Raw genomic sequence first — 15,098 nt, forward strand, 5'->3', positions numbered from 1 at the left:
TCTTATTGTTAGCAAAATCACTTTCCTTTATTCAGTTTTGATTATCAGTAACCTGTGTTCTTTTAAACTAAAGCTTTGACTGAAATTTCACTTTTTGGTTACAAGCTTTAATAAAGAAGGGAAGACTTTTGAGATATGTGGTCTTTAATAAACCATAACATTTGTATGACAATGAACTTTTAAAACCTGCGGTCTGAAACCTGTCATAGTATTTGTTTGGCTATAAATGTTTCTTATTAAAAAAAATTGAAAGGTGTCAATTTTTTAGAACAGACTAATAAGAAAATAGTGTTAATATTTTTTAAAACACAAGGAGTAAGTACTTTTTGCAATAGTTAAAAAATTTCAACCAATAGCCTTGTATAAATCTTTTTTCTTCTCCTTTACGTTTTCTTTTGATTTTCAAAACCTATTTGCTTAACGGAATATTTTCTTTGTAGAACTTCAAATTTTAAAGATGTTTGATTCGTTAAGCTACATGTATTAATGCTGGTATTAAAATTTTACTTCAATTAGTAAATTTTATTTAAAGAATATTTGCATGTCATTTTTACATATTCAAAAGTCTAACAATCTCTTTAAATATTGTATTGTTAATTACTTTGAAAAGTAAAAGTAACAATTCGAATGTTAATATAGTCTATATGTGATATGATATTTCGAAATTTTGAAAACCACCTACAACGTAAATTCGAAGGGATTTATTTCATGCAAAAAAGAAAGAATATTATAACTTGTTTGCAAACGAAACAATCCCGTAGTATATGATGTAATATGATCAAGGATTTAAATATTCTAATTGATGAGTCGTGAGCCGGTGTTAACGAGAGGCTGGAGGTTTGGAGACATGCTCTTGAGTCTAAGGGTTTCAAGCTGAGCAGGACGAAGACCGAATACCTGGAGTGTAAGTTCAGCGCTGAGCCGGGGGAAGTGGACGTGGATGTGAGGCTTGAATCACAGGTCTTCCCAAGTAGAGGAAGCTTCAAATACCTTGGTTCGATTATCCAGGGGGAGGGGAGATCGACGAGGATGTCACACATCGTATTGGGGTAGGATGGATGAAGTGGAGGTTAGCATCTGGAGTCCTGTGTGACAAGAGAATGCCATCGATACTCAAAGGTAAGTTCTATAAAGCGGTGGTTAGACCAGGCATGATATATGGGGCTGAGCGTTGGCCTGTTAAGAACTCATATATCCAGAAGATGAAAGTAGTAGAAATTAGGATGTTGAGGTGGATGTGTGTGCACACTAGGATAAATAAGATTAGGAATGATGATATTCGAGAGAAGGTGCACGTGGCTCCCATTGATGACATGATGCGGGAAGGCGAGGTTTAGATGGATCGAACATGTTCAGAGGAGAAGCCCAGATGCTCCGGTAAGGAGGTACGTGCGGCTGGTTAACGTGGAGGGCACAAGAAGAGGAAGAGGGCGGCCTAAGAAGTATTGGGGAGAGGTGATCAGGCGGGATATGGCGAGAATTCAGATTTTCGAGGACATGACACTTGATAGGAAGATGTGGAGGTCAAGTATTAGGGTTGTAGGTTATGAGGTAGTTGAGTCTTGCCTTACTTCATATCATTGTAGGACTAGTCAGGTAGGGTTTTTGTCTAAGATAGCTAGTGGCAATGTTGTGTCTTACTATTTCGCTTTTCAGTACAGGACCTATTTACTAGCTATCGCTTTTGCTTTGCATCTTTCTTCTCGATTTCATGTTATTCCTATTTTTCCTATGATTTTTGTGGTAATACTAATATTGTCTCCTTTTGTCCTTTTGTCTTTTTGTTTTCTTGAGCCGAGGGTCTTTCGGAAACAACTTCTCTACTCTTTCGGGATAGGGGTAAGGTCTGTGTACACACTACCCTTCCCAGACCCCATTAATGAGGTTTTACTGGGCCGGAGTTGTTGTTGTTGATTTAAATGAGTTTGATTTCTTTTTGGAAGACCACGTATACCAAGCCTATTATAGAGTACTATTTTACTCAAGAATGAAGGTGTACACAATGAAATAGGAGTATATAGTAGTACGTAGTAAACATCTGAAAAAGATAAGTAATACTAGTATTGCATTGGCTTAAGGAAACATGAGAATCATTCGTACTCAATACTGGACAAATTAATGGTTCTTATCAAATGCACTGGCAAATTACAACTCTCCTCTTCAAACCAAGGTCCCCTCACTATATATCCTCACTGCATGGACTTACAGCTTTAATTTTGTAGTATATATGCCCTACTCTTTCATCTCTAAAACTTTGTGCTGTACTATCAATGTCACAAGAATATATAATTGGTCCTTTTGTACCCTCAATTCTTATCCACATATCACTATCATTTCTGGTGTATAACCTAACAAACGATTCTCTCTCTCTCTCTTCTACCCTAAAATCTCCAGCAAAAAACTTCCCATGACAACAAGACTTCGAGTTGATCAAGGGATAAGTTTGCATGCGTTGGCAAGCTCGCACATAGTTAGAGTTCGCTTTGCTTCAAGCTTGCACGGCTGGCTCGCACGGTTTTTCTCAAAAGATCGATGATATAGTATTGAGTATTCTTACACCTACTAACGAGCGTAAACCACATTATAAAAATAAGCTCGTGTTGCATCAAAGATAGTATAACCACAAGGATTGGACTAAACAATGTTCAAGTAATTTCTAGTTAAATGTCATCCAGAATGATTAATACTACAACTAATAAACTAAAATTAAAGCAAATAACAATTGATCACGAATAACTAGAGATTAGCAGAATTGATCTATTATTAGTGTGAGAAATAAGAGTCATGACATGATAGGTGCAAGGATATTATCCTGGATTTGACACTGATAAATTTCACTCTTAATGTTCTATTGATTCTCAAGACTTTAACAAGTTATTATTCTATTATTTTGAATCAGGTTCCTTTCTTGATTAAACCTAAATCGTTCAAAGAAGCTGATATGAAGTGCGGTGAAATTTGCAAGAATCTATTAGTAGGAATGATTTAAAAGAAACTTCTCGCGAATATTTCTCAATCTTTATTCAAATGGTAGATCCCAAAGTTCTTTCGATTACTTTAAAGAAGTACTAAAATAAATTAAGGCATGCGTTACAACACTATTCAATATTATGCTCCTCTTCTGATTAATCACGATAATGAATAAAATCACAACTAGAATTAAAGCTCCTCCAACAAATACAAACAATAGTCAAATCCATAGATAATAATCAATTCACCAAATCATATCAAACCCTAAGGTAACTACTCCATAATCATGGAGGAAATTATTACAAATAAGTTTACAGAATAAGAAAATATTAATCCAACGTTAGCATATTGAATTGGTAGAAGGAAGATGAAATCTTGTGTCTTGAAGCCTCCAATTCTCTCTCAAACATTTTTAGGTCAAAAGTTCTCTAGAAACGTATTTTTGGTATAATTATACCATGTAGGAACGGGTCCAGATGGAACTACCATTTTCAAGTCGAAGTGGGAAAAGTTGGGCACTAGTTTGTACTAGCGCACCGCCCCGTGCGGTGTACCATGCGCCGCGCACGTGGGATTTATCAGTGGGTATAATTTTTTCACTCTGCACAAAATTTGCACTAGTGTGGCACGCCATGCGGCGCCATATTAGTGCATTTTTTCGCGCTTTGAATTTTTCTTCAATTTTTGATATTCTGACTTGGTCCTCGAACCCCGAACACGATTCCGAGTTAATTCTTTGGGCTTTTACTTAGAGGTCAAAACTCCAATTCATCCATTTTAGCTCTAAACTCGCTTCTCAACACGAAATCACATCATACACAGCATAACACATGAAATAAGCACAAAATACTAAAAATTATGCTCAAATACGATTAAAGTATAGCAATTAGAGTATAAAATCTATCTAAAATACGGCTTCCTAACCGTCCATCACCTACCTTATATATATATTCCCAATCTTTTCTGCTACCAATATAAAACTTTGTTGCAACGGAGGACTTGAATAATATTCCGAAAAAGAAAAATGCTCTAGTAGTAGAACTTAGCTAGTTCTCGATCGAACTTATCTTGTGGGGTAACATGGTGTCTTTTTGTGCGAGCCTTTTTTCTTTTGTTGAAAGCATTAGTCATCCGAATTTACTTGCTCAACTTATTTAGATTTATACGAGATAGACTTATTAAAGAATAAAATATTCCCTATCATGAAATTATATTTTTTATTTTCAAGGTAGAAACCCGAAATCTCTTATTAGTGTCGAAGACTGTTTATACCTAGAAATATCATTTGACATGACCCCTTCATCGAAAAACTTTACAATTTCATTATGTAAATAATAAAATTTAAAATAATATTCACTTATTTGCTCAATTTCTGTGACAGTATTTGACTAGGCATATAATTTAAGAAAAAAAGATAAATTTTTAAAAATTTTAACCTAAAATATGTCTTAAAAGTTTTTATTGCTATAAAATCGTGTCACGAAAGATAAAGAGAAAATTTTTAAAATTAAATTGCTCCTAAATATATAGAAAGATGATATTTGCTCTTTAGACTAAGAATAAAAATGTGTGACATAAAGTGAGACAAAGAAAGTAATATATTTATATACAATATACCATTCCTTTGAAGATATATAAAGTAAATATTAATTTGAGACATGAAGTAAATATCTTGAATCCCACAAGCTAAGCCACAGCCCAAACTCAAACCAGCATACCACTCAAGTTGTGATATAAATCGAAACTTCTTACATAAATCTTGTATGAGCCATTGCCTCTTATTAAGAATGGATAGATTTCAATCACCTTACTGTACCTCTTAGTCTTTTTTTTTTTTCGTGAAATGATTTTATTCCCTTACAAAAAGAAAAAAAAGAATTCGCAGTTCGGTGCACTAAGTATTTCACATTCATACAAGGTCCGGGGAAAAGTTACCTTTTTAGAGGTGTAATATAGACAACTACGCAAATACAAGCATTAGTGATTGCTTCCAAGACTCGAACGCGTGACCTATAGGTCACACCAAATAACTTTATCTTTATTTTAAGACTACAATTCAGAAAGAAAAGAGATTCCATCACCATTATTGCAATAGAAGATATGATCAATTGGTCAAATGGTAATATATAGTACTGTCATGTGGAAGCTGATGAGCTTGTTGGGGATTGAGTGATACATATTGGGTCTTCTATGTATGTTGCCTTGAGTACTAAAGTACCTTTATTTGGATTCTGTAGACATCTTTCGTTTCCCATTTTCCTGCCTGGGAAAAGCTAAGGGGTAGGGTCAATATTCGTATCAAATCATAGTATAATGTAAAATAGGTTTGGTGATGCTCCCACCTATCCTAACATGAAGGGTAGTTAGGGTGCTTTGCTCCCTTTTTTTTTTTTTTTTTTTTTTTTTTTTTTTTAATTTACTTAAGCTTACTAACTCTGGCGTGTGAGCTTGCTCGTACTATCGTTTCTAACATCGAACAAAGGAGGAGTAGTGTAATAGATTAAACGTAAAAGTTAAAACATGATAAATCTTTATAATTCAGAAATTCAAATTGATAATGAGATGAGAATTCAAACAGTTGATCCTAGCTAGCTCTGAATTGAGGCATAGATATTATTGCTGTCATGCCTTTTTTTTACAAACTTCACTAAACCCTCTCAAATTTTTTTTTTTTTTTTGTAAAGCTCAAAAAGGGTTTTCCAATTAGAAAGTGACAAAACTGGCGTTCAAAAGGAAATAACTCATAGTCGCCACCTGACATTGGTTTCGGTGTGCCAGGTCACCGTTTTAAAAATAATTTTCCTTTTAAAACACTTTGAACTCCAAAACTAAGCTTGCACCAGAGATTCGAGTAAGGGGGTTCATTTGACTCGGGGAGAAGGTGTTAGGCACTCCCAAAGTCCCGTAACTAGTACAGTTGCGTACATGATCAAGTTGGCTTTTAAAATATTCAATTGAGTTAGAAAGCACAGAAAAGCAAAATAAACATACACACGAGGCTCGAGGTCATCCCCACCTAATAAAATAAAAATAAAAATAAAAATAAAAATACTACGAGTTCTGTTATCGACCTCCAAGTACAAATACTTCGGGGCATACTCCAGAATAAAATATATACAAATTCTTCGGGGCATTCCCCGATAAATTTAACTAAGGGGGGACCTCTCGCCTCAGAAAGAAAGCTAAAACACGAGCATTCTAAAGGTTTGCCTACCCAAAGCAAAGCCCTTGACAGTTGAAGGCTCAAAATAATTTAAGATGAAAAGGGTCAAAATTGCAACTTTTGGAATCAGATCTTTTTCAAAACCAAAACTGCTGCCCTAGTTTCTTTAGGTCTGGGAATTTTTAATTTTTATTTTGATGGGACCGAACCGTAAAGCTGCCTACGTATCCTTAAAAGGAATCAGGTCGAACGTAGTTCGAAAGAAAGTTGTTTGTTTTTGTTGCTTTTCTTTTCTTCTTTTTTCTTTCTTTCTTTTTTCTTTTCTCTCCTTTTTTCCTTTTTCTTTTCTTCTTTCTTTTTTTTTCATCATTTTTTTATTTTTTCATTCATTCATTCATTTTTTTTCATTGTCTAATTCTGCTACTGATTCCAAAAAAGGGGTATGAAAGAAAATAAATAAGGCTCAAAAGGGGTACCGAAGGATAAAAGTATTTAGGTAGCGGAACAAAATGCCTTCGTCATTTCAACTTTGAACATGCCAAGTACAAATTACAACTGAAAATAAGCAAAGAACTAATACATAGTACCTCTTGACCGCATCAAAATTGACTGACATATCTGCACATTTGCCTTTTATGTCTGTTAAATACAAAGCACCATTGGGCAACACTCTTGTCACTATGAACGGCCCTTGCCAGTTTGGGGCGAACTTGCCTTTAGCTTCAGCGTGATGAGGAAGGATGCGTTTCAATACCATCTAGCCCACTTCAAATTTCCGAGGACGTACCTTTTTGTTGTATGTTCTTGCCATTCTCTTCTAATACAATTGACCATGACATACCGCATCCAATCTTTTCTCATCAATCAAACTCAACTGCTCTAGCCGGGTTTTAACCCACTCATCATCATCAATTTCAGCTTCTGCAATGATCCGAAGGGATGGAATCTCAACTTCCGCAGGTACAACTGCCTTAGTTCCATATACCAGCAAATAAGGAGTTGCACCTACTGAAGTGCGAACAGTAGTGCGATAACCCAATAAAGCAAAAGGCAACTTTTCATGCCACTGCCTAGAACCTTGAACCATCTTACGAAGTATCTTCTTTATGTTCTTGTTAGTAGCCTCAACAACTCCATTTTCCTTGGGGCGATACGGAATGGAGTTACGATGCATGATCTTGAACTGTTGGCATACCTCTTTCATCAAGTGATTGAGGTTGGCGGCATTATCTGTGATGATCACCTTGGAAATTCCGAACCAACAAATGATATTTGAATGAATAAAATCCACCATTACCTTCTTGGTCACGGACTTGAAAGTTACAACTTTGACCTACTTGGTAAAGTAATCAATGGCCACCAGAATAAACCTATGCCTGTTTGACGCTGCCGGCTCAATTGGTCCAATGACATCCATGCCCCAAGCAATAAAGGGCCAAGGTGCAGACATTGTATGTAACTCATATGGGGGAGAATGAATCAAATCACCGTGTACCTGGCATTGATGACACTTGCGAACAAAACTGATATAATCTCGTTCCATGGTGAGCCAATAATAACTTGCTCGAAGTATCTTCTTTGCCAAGACATACCCATTCATATGCGGCCCGCAAACTCCAGAATGTACTTCGGCCATGATAGTTGAAGCTTCTTTAACATCTATGCACCTCAACAGTCCCAAATCTGGAGTCCTCTTGTACAAGATTCCCCCACTCAGGAAAATTCCACTAGCCAGACGCCGGATGGTTCTCTTTTGATCACCTATGGCATGTACTGGATATATCCCCGACTTGATGTATTCCTTGATATCATGGAACCAAGGTTCGCCATCAATTTCCTCTTCAACCACATTACAATAAGCATGTTGATCACGAACTTGGATATGCACGGGGTCGACATAAGCCTTGTTCGGATGATGTAACATTGATGACAGAGTAGCCAAAGCATCAGAAATCTCATTGTGAATCCTGGGAATATGTCTAAATTCTACCGACCTGAATCGTTGACAAAGATCATGCAGACACTGTCGGTACGGTATAAGCTTCAAGTCCCGAGTCTCCCATTTTCCTTGAATCTGATGAACCAACAAATTTGAATCTCCCAGAATAAGTATTTCCTGGACTCCCATGTCTACAGCTAACCTCAAACCCAGAATGCATGCTTCGTACTCGGCCATGTTGTTGGTGCAATAAAATCGAAGCTGGGCTGTTATAGGGTAGTGTTGCCCTTTTTCAGAGATAAGTACAGCCCATATTCCGACACCTTTCATGTTAGCAGCTCCATCAAAGAAGAGGTTTCCATCTTGGCTTTTCATCACGGTCAACCTCGTCAACACACATGACCTATTTATCAGGAAAATAATTCTTTAGTAGCTCATATTTAGCATCCACCGGGTTCTCGGCTAAGTGGTTGTCCAAGGCTTGGGCTTTCATCGCGGTCCGAGTCACATAGATGATGTCAAACTCTGTAAGTAAAATCTACCACTTTGCAAGTCTTCCCGTAGGCATAGGCTTCTAAAAGATATACTTCAGGGGATCCATGCGAGAAATGAGGTAAGTAGTGTAGGACGACAGATAATACTTCAACTTTTGTGCCACCCAAGTCAGGGCGCAACATGTCCTCTCAAGCAGAGTGTACTTAACCTCATAGGGAATGAACTTCTTACTGAGATAATAGATTGTTTGCTGATGTCATGTTGACCCAATACACAACCAAAATAATTATCCAAGATTGTCAAATAGAGAATTAAGGGTCTCTCATGCTCTGGTGGGACCAGCACAGGTGGGTTTGATAGGTACCTCTTAATCTTATCAAATGCTTCTTGACACTCGTCAGTCCACTTGACTGCAACATTCTTCTTGAATAGCTTAAAGATGGTCTCACAGGTTATCGTGAGCTGAGCAATGAACCTGCTGATGTAATTTAACCTTCCAAGCAAACTCATCACCTCAGTTTTGTTCTTGGGCGGTGGTAGCTCTTGAATGGCTTTGATCGTTGACGGATCCAAATGTAAGTTGCCCTAGCATTCTTCAAACCAAATGGCATTACCCGATAACAATATGTTCCCCATGGCGTGATGAATGCTGTCTTTTCTGCATCTTCCTCATCCATCAAGATCTGGTGATATCCCGCGTAACAATCCACAAAAGACCCAATATCATGCTTGGCACAATTATCGATCAGAATGCGAATGTTCGGCAATGGAAAATCATCATTTGGGCTTGCTTGGTTAAGATCATGGTAATCAACACATGCCCTGGTTTTACCATCCTTCTTTGGTACTGGCACAATATTGGCTAACCAAGTGGGATATCGAGTGACCCGAATGACCCTTGCAGTAAGATGCTTTGTGATTTCTTCTTTGATCTTCACACTCATATCAGTCTTGAACTTTCACAACTTTTGCTTGACAAGAGGGAATGCTGGATCAGTTGGCAATTTATGAACTACTAGATCAGTGCTCAGGCCCGGCATATCGTCATATGACCATGCAAAGACATCTTTGTACTCAAACAATGTTTTGATTATTTCCTCCTTAACTTGCGGTTCTAAATGCACACTTATCTTGGTTTCCCTAACATTATACTGGTCCCCTAAATTGATTGTTTCAGTTTTACTCAAATTAGGCTTTGGTTTTTCTTCAAATTGTTTTAGTTCCTTACTGATTTCCTCAAATGCTGCTTCTTCATCATATTCTATTTCATCATCATATTCTACTTCTAAGATTGTTATTTCAGAATTAGATTGGCTTTTAAGACTCGGCTAAAAATTCTTCATGCATATCATATCATTGCAACCAACATAAAAGAACTGTACAAAAGAAAAAAGAACAAAATAAAACACTTTTAGGAATAACGGAAAACGGAAAATTGAATTTCATTGAAAATAAAAGGATAGAAGGGTTTGAACATCAAAACAAGTAAAAACTAAAAATCTGGATTACAACCCTGGAATAACCCAGATAATAGGAAGGAAAACAAAGCAAACTACTAAAACTCCTTCCTGGTGGGGAGAGGAGTAGCTTCACAATTGCTAAGCTTCACATTTGGCCCAATGAGCTGCACATCTGCTTTACTAGAACCTTCACCAACTTCTACCATATAGACCTCATCGAACAAACCCTGGAACCTCTTGATCAGCTCTTCATCAACATCGACCACAAGTTTTGGGATTGAGGAGGTTGGAGGTTTTTCAGCCCCTGGCTTGACAAAAGACTTAGAGATGTGTGGGACAGGCTTGGGAAGTGACCATACCTTTTGTTTCATGTTTTAACCCTTTTCACGTCCTTCTCTGTGGGCATGAATCCCAAACCAAACGTACCAAGATTCCCACTGGGGCGCATAATACCCTGCAAAGATGAGCCCAGATCCTTGCCCGACACAAAATCATTCTTCAACATTTCATTCGCTACCATGAAAGACGCGGAGGATAACTTAGGACCCGGAATGCATTTTCCTTCAGGAATCTTCTCAACAGACACTGTTTCGAAAGTTTGATAGACCCAAGGTCCTTTATCATCTTTAGCTTCGATAAAGGGAACAATTGTGTCATTATAAGCTGACAGGTCCTCATTACCGTGCACAACTATTTCCTGCCTATCCCATTCGAACTTCACCATTTGGTGTAGAGAAGACGGGGCTGACTTAGTAGCATGTATCCAGGGCCTGCCCAACAATAGATTGTAGGAGACAACAACATCTAACACTTGGAATTCCATGGTGAACTCAACTGGCCCTATCGACAATTCGAGCATTATATCTCCAACAGAATCTTTACTTCCCCCATCAAAACCTCGAACACACACACTGTTCATATGGATTCATTCGGTGCCAATCTTTAATTTTTGCAGAGTAGACAGGGGACAAATATTCTCACTAGAGCCATTGTCAACCAAAACCCTTGAGACGACAAAATCTTCACACTTCACCTGAGATAAAAAGCTCGGTTGTGTTCTGTACCCTCTATAGGAAGTTCATCGTCTGAGAAAGTGATCCTGTTTACTTCGAAGATCTTGCTAGCTATCTTTTCCAATTGATTCACTGTGATCTTATCAGGAACATGTGCCTCATTCAAAATCTCCATCAAGACCCAGCGATGTTCATCTGAATGTATCAGCAAAGACAAAAGAGAAATCTGAGCTGGTATTTTCCTTAACTGCTCCACAATGGAATAATCCTACGCTTTCATCTTTTTTAGGAACTCCTCAGCCTCTTCTTCGGTGACCGATTTCTTTACTAGCATTTGGCTATCCTTGAATGGCTTGGCTTTCCTTAATTCTTCTGGGGTGAAACATCTCCCAGAACGAGTCAATCCTCCAGTTTCATTAACTTCTTCCTCTATTTCTTTTCCTTTGTATGTCACTATCACTTGTTTGTAATTCCACGGAACAACCTTGGCATCAACCACTAGCAGCTGGGTTACTGGTTTAATGATGATAGAGGTAATAGAAGCCCCTTTCACAACTATGACAGGCTTACATGGAATCCCTGACACTACCACTTTTGAACTTTCCGGACATGCCCCAATATTTTTCGAAGGCCCTTTCACGACCAACACTGGGGGTTTCAAATTGAGCAAGCTCGGATCTCCTATTGTCCCTTCAACTGTCAAGGGCTTTGCTTTGGTAGAGTCTAGAGCTTTAACCAAAGTACCTTCACTGGCCCGAATCATCATGACGGACTAAGAAAACTTCTTGGGCTCCCCATCCTTGTGAACTATTTCAATCATACGTGTCACTGCATGGGCTGACAAAGAGTTTTGGTTAATGTTTGGCATGTCTGGGCTTTGGACTACAATTTGGTTTGTGTCAATGAGCTCTTGGATTGCCATTTTCAGATGCCAACACTTCTCTATGTCATGCCCTGGAGCATCAGTACAATAGACACATCTTAGGGAATAATCGAGGTTCTTTGGAGGGGGATTTGGTATCTTTGACTCAATCGGCCTCAAGACGTCCAACTGTCTTAACCTTTGAAACAGACTAGCATAGGACTCTCCAAGCGGGGTAAAAGTTTATTTCTGTTGCTCCCTCTCTCTTCTATACTCTGGCCTTGGTTGAAAATTTGAACCATTGGGGTTTTGGTAGGGTTGTGGAGGTGGATAGGTATTTTGTGGAGCTGAGTAGGTATTTTGTATGGCTGGGGCATGGCATTGTGGGTAAGAAGGAGGTTGAGTGTATGACTGGGCATGGTGAACATGGTATTGGGATGGACTGGCTGAGTATTGAGGGTTTGGCGGGGGAAAGTAATGTTGGGGTGGATTATATGGAGCTTGGGCGTAGGTTTGAGGTCGGGGTCGAGGATAGGTGTACTGGTAAGGTGAACCCCTTTGGCCATGCCATGGTCCAGTGACAACCATGGCGACATCGTCCTTCTTCTTCTTGCCTAGCAAACTTCCGGTACCACTCTGAATTGCCTAGGTGGTTGCCTTTATAGCAGAATAGCTCATGATCTTGCTGGACTTGAGCCCCTCTTCCACCATTTCTCTCATCTTACCCACATCATTGAAAGATTTCTACAATTGTACCGTACTTACTACTTTTCTATCTTTCTCCTTTTTTCTTTTTTAATTTCTTCTAAATTACTCTTTCGCCAAGTATAAGTAATTGGTGCTTAGTTTTTCGTTTTGTGATGTGAGATTTGCCACTTGCTCTTTCATTGTTCACAAATCACTGTACTCGCTAATTTCTCTCGGAAATTATCCACTTTTAATGTTCACAAAGAACAAGTTATAATTTTTCGTATAGTAACATGATATATACTATGTATAAATTTTTCAGTCAAAAAATAGTTAATTTGACCTCTGTACAACTAATTTTGTAAAGAGAAATAGTAATCTATACACACCATTTAGTCTTACTTTTCGTGCTATGTAATATTATCTTCTGTTTTTACTTCTATCATAAATAAATTTTTATTTCCAAACAAGTGATGTTACATAAATTAGAGTAGAAGATGTAAATGCCTAATTTTTTCCTTTTATATATATATATAATATGTATGTGTGTGTGTTTGTTCTTATTTGTGTATGTATAAGTTTTAAGAGTTGAGTAATGGTTTTATAAATGGGTTAGGGTTTGGGCTAGTGTAATTTAATTAAAATTGTGCTAAAATTGGCCCAAAATTTGAGCCCAAACCCGGTCCAAAAGGGGGTTGGCAAGAAGAGCTTAAAACGATGTAGTTTTGTCTTGAAACTACGTCGTTTTGGTTAAGTGACAAGATTCAATCTCATCCACCCATCTTGATTTAATCCAATAGTCATAGTTTGATCTTCATCCTAGGTATTTAAAGCCTAAAATTCCCAAAAATTTGCCTCATTTCCCCATTATTTCCTCTCTCTTCTTTCCCTCTCATCACTCTCTCTTCTCTCACCCCCCAAGCCGTTGCCGCCGCCCTACCGTTGCCGGCCAGAAATCGCCGCCACCGCCGGACCACCTCCAAATTCACACCATGTAATTTCCACAACTTCCTCTTTCCATATCTCTAAACCAAATCCTTCAAAAATCCCTCAAACTCCTTGAATCTTAGATCTAGGAAACTTTCCCGTCACTTTTTTGCCCAAATTATTGAAGCTCCAACCACTACCACCCCACAATACCTACATCAATGGATAGAGCTCCTCAAGACCTAGCTATTGATGCCAATTTCACCCTGAAAATTCGGCGACCAAAATCCGGCCAAATTCCGGTGACCTCCCCGAACACCCTCTTTTGGCATACCACCATTTTTTCGGCCATTTGAATTGTAAAATGGTAAAATCCTATTCTTTTTCATGGCTGATTTTTTATTTTTATTTTTATTTTTCAGATTTTGTTTTGTCTATTATTAATTATTTTAGCATTAGTTTTTGAAGTTTGAAATGTTAAATTTTCTATTTTTGCACTTGTTGAAGTAGTAAAATAGTTTTGCATTGATAAAAGTGAGGTAGTGAAAAATACTTAAGAGTATATGGTACTTATTGGGTTGTTTATTTGCTGTTGAAGACTCTTTGAGTACAACACTCAAAAGTCAAATTGTTTGGTAAGAAAATGTAGATCTTTGGACAGTGTTTGAATAAAAGTCTGTCTTTGAATAGTGGAGAGCAGATTTGTTTGAAATACTTGACAAGATTTGAACCAAAAAGTCTGGCCTTTTGAATTTAAGAGCAGATTTTATAGAAAAATCTGTCAAAAAGATTGATTTTTAATTTTTTAAAATAGCTGGTTGTTTTGATATATAGGGGGACTCCATCACACTTCCAGAGGGCATTTTTTATAATGGCTTTGTCACAAAAACAAAAAAAAAATCAGCAGTTGAACACATGAAAATTAAGCTGAAATGGTGAGCTTTGGGAGTGAATCTTAGAGTGCAAAATTTTAAAAAAGTATAAGTCCTCTTTAGAGTTCGTTTCTGGATCCCCTCTCTAAGTTTTCAGGTTGTTTTAACACGGATTTGCTGCTGGTTTTGCTGCTATTTTTATGCTGCTTTAGTTGATGAACTACTGTTTATTCTTTTGCTACCAGGTAATCTTTTAAGACTCGTAATATACGTATTTTTAGCAATGGGAACAACTTGAACATGCTGCACCATTTAAATGTGTTTGATGTGATGAATAGTTTGACAACAAAAGAGCTTGTATGTTATTGTTATGTATCAAGCATATGATAATGTGAATATAGTCCTTCATAATACTTGAATATTGAGTTGTAAGTTTTTGAATGAGATATGTAAGTCGTTTATGGATTTTTTAAGCATGTTTTTCAGCTATTATATTCGAGTAACAATGCTAATTATGCCATGAATGACTTTAGGTGTATAACACATAGCATGAGTTCGTTTTAGTTGCTGAAATTTCACTGCCAACATATGCTTCTAGGAATGCTGTGATAATATCTTTGTGAATCTGGCCATTTTGCCGGATTTGCAAAAATGACTATTTTTGTAAAGTGAGCGTTTATACAATTGTGACTATGTAGTTAATGGTCATG

General features: G+C 37.4%; 1 long non-coding RNA gene across 1 annotated transcript; it reads left to right on the plus strand.

The window, feature by feature from the left end:
* Window positions 1–13,468: 13,468 nt before the first annotated feature.
* LOC107827962 (uncharacterized) lies at window positions 13,469–14,861 on the plus strand. The gene is made up of 2 exons (XR_001657656.2): window positions 13,469–13,883; window positions 14,634–14,861. It is a non-coding gene; the product is annotated as an uncharacterized LOC107827962 (long non-coding RNA).
* The last annotated feature ends 237 nt before the right edge of the window (window positions 14,862–15,098 follow it).

Source organism: Nicotiana tabacum, chromosome 11 (genome assembly GCF_000715075.1).
Source record: "Nicotiana tabacum cultivar K326 chromosome 11, ASM71507v2, whole genome shotgun sequence".
NCBI classification, from domain to species: Eukaryota; Viridiplantae; Streptophyta; class Magnoliopsida; order Solanales; family Solanaceae; genus Nicotiana; species Nicotiana tabacum.